Source organism: Epinephelus moara, chromosome 8 (genome assembly GCF_006386435.1).
Source record: "Epinephelus moara isolate mb chromosome 8, YSFRI_EMoa_1.0, whole genome shotgun sequence".
In the NCBI taxonomy this organism is placed as follows: Eukaryota; Metazoa; Chordata; class Actinopteri; order Perciformes; family Serranidae; genus Epinephelus; species Epinephelus moara.
The window spans coordinates 33,884,377-33,887,423 of record NC_065513.1 but is presented as its reverse complement, the minus strand read 5'-3'; positions in this window follow the sequence as shown (position 1 = coordinate 33,887,423).

The window sequence follows — 3,047 nt, the reverse complement described above, 5'->3', positions numbered from 1 at the left end:
TTTGTGATATTGGGCTTTATAAATAAAATTGATTGATTGATTGATTGATAGTGCCCCCTGTGTAATGCTGTCTATGAATATAGTGTCACTGTCTTTTCTTGTTTCTGAGATAAAAAGAGAGGCCAATAACAAAGCTAAAATGAGATGAATGAATTAATAACCCTGTCCTAGTAATTAAATGTTACTGTAATCCAAGCTGCAAATGTATTTTTATTCTTAAATGGATAAAAAAAATGGAAGGAAAAACATGGTGTGGCTCATTTAATGTTCAGCAGAGTTCCTCACACTGTGGGCACTAAACAATTAAAGGCACAAATAGACGGACTGTGTACCAAACTCATTATGTTTAATGGTACTACCAAATTTCAATACCTGAGAGCAAATCTATGGCTCCGGCTGCGATGCTGCTGGTGGAGCTGATCGTGGCCACTCTAGATAAAAGAGGATGGAATAAAACCGGGTTGCAGGCGGAAGTGAATACAGCGCCACCAGGAGGGAAACCCCATGTCCACATACCGCAGCCACAAGACACATTTTTTGCTTGCCAACAAAAATGCCCTCATTTTGCTGTCAATTGCTGCGTGCAGGCTCTCAGCTGTATCTAACAAGCATAACCATGACCTAAAGTGTTTATTTGTCCAAAAAATAAGCAGCATACTCTACTTTACAACTGAAATTACATTTCTATTATTACAGAGACGGTAAAGTACCAGAAGGAGGAACCATTGAGTATCTGTACTGAATTCCAGATACAAGTATCTATTTAAATGTGAATGGTTCCCAACCCTAAATTTAATAGTAATGTTTCCAAAGGAGGGTTTTTAGGGTTAGAAGTCACCAGAGGTTCCACGACACGATACTATCACGATACTTAAGTCATGATACAATATTATTGCAATTTTAGATATGTTGGGATATGCTGAATACTGCGATAAAAATGATTTGCGATTTATTACCATTTTTCAATTGTAAATTATGTCCCCAGAGGAGAACTTTCTCAACATCTGCTTTATCTAATAAGATAGATTTTCAGTCTGTTCTTTGCCCTTCAGCCATTTTTTATATTGATTCTGTCTGAAGTAGTACAACACAGATTTACTTATTCATCTACTGATGTTAGCATGTAGCTCAGAGCACCTTTGTGCTTAAGTATGGCTTCACAGCGCAGCTAGATTTGTACTGTGGACACAAAATGTTTAATGATGATGGTGAAGTCAGCACCTCATTTCTGTACAGGAACCTGGATGGGACAGACCCAAACAGTTCTTTATTCCATATTCAAGTCAAACCAAAGTTACTTCTCTGTAACTCCTAGGACATTATTTGAATGGTTTTCTGTATTTACATACATATAATTTTATATTTTTGTTACCAGTGGTGCTCACCAAGATCTTCACACTACATGTACTGCAATGGAAATATACTAAAATTATTTGTTCATATTGCAGGATTGATATGATTTGTGTTAATATAGAGCATTTCAGAGGCTCATTAATGATTTAGTATGTTAAATGAGGCTAACCTTTTAAAAATAAAATATACAACACAAAACGAGATACAATCACTCAGACTTTACTCAGATATTTTTAGTAATGAGAGCTATTTCTGCTCCCTGTTTTTCTGTTTTTCAGCAGGTGTGTAAAAAAGGAGATATGTTTTCAGTAAAAATAATTCAGTTGTGTTTTCAGTCAGAAAAAGAATGAAAAGTGATTTGAATTTTAGTCTGGGAGCTTGAGGTATTTTAATATTAGGCATTTCAATCTGATGTGTCAGGCAGAGAAAGATAAAGTCCTGTTGCCCTGCAGATGTGTGTATAGTGTACAACTGTACATAGTTTGCTCCTCTACGCCTGTTTGTGTGCAAGCATAATGTTCTTTGGGTCTGCTGTTTAAAAAATTCAAATTGGTCTTTGTTTTACCTGTGGCCAAATTCACAGCAAACACAACAAATTGCACTGTAGTTGCATTTTCTTTCTTATACTGCTTGTGTCCATGTCTATCTTGTGCAGAAATGTTAATGTCATACAATGTTCACATCTAATACTATTTAAGCTGAGTCTATGCAACGTAACTCAAGGCATCGTCCTCCCTTGTACCGTAACCCTTCGAAAAACTGCAGGCTACAAATGACATGTGATAATTGCCACACTGCAGGTTGGACTAAATACCATCCTGGGGAGATGGGGGATGTGGTGAGTGATGTACGGGGAAAGAAAAAGGAAAGAGGCTTGAAGAGGGAAAAGACAGCCGATTGATTGACATTCTGTCTGCTCTGTGTTTCAGCAAGTGAGAAGTGGAATCAATGGTCTCGCTTGGCTAGTCATGGCAAAAACTCATCCCCTCTTTCCCTCTCATTCATTCCTTCCATCTGTCTAAAACAGATCTTCACAATCACACTTTCTTGCCCATATATTTGTCTTATTTTTAAACATGAACACAATTTTTTTTTTTTTTTTTTTTACATACTACCCCCCTTTTCTTTGCCCTATCCTTAGTACCTTTGTTTTCACGATGGTACATAAGTAAGTGCCGTTTTTCTTTTATGTCCAAGGTAACAGGTATCGGTCAATGTACAGGGCATAATATTATGAAAAAGTAGTATGTCCGGATTGTTTGTGTACTGCATGCAACAGTACGTACTTTTTAAGGGCAGCTGCAGTACCTACTAAAAGTAAAAAGAAAAAGTTTGCGATTCGGAACGCACCCTAAAATTGTCTGGCAGAATTAGATTTTTTTTTAACAGCAGTGTAAGTGCACAAAATAGCAAATTAAAAATCAATTGAAAAAAAACACACTAAAACACCTAAGAAATAAATAGGTACATTGTTAAGTGGAGCAAGCCAAAAAAATAAATAAATATGCATACCCTGTGTCTTTGTATGGGTTGCCCTGGGGATGTGTATATAGTCGAAATTCGTCACTGGGTTAATTTGCTTTGTGTTACTTCGTTTTTCGTAAACCATTAAGTTTATTTAAAATTCAAGTTGTTGTCTCACCTAAGGTCAAAGTGACACCAGCATGAGGCAAAACACTGTGGAGGAAAAGTAA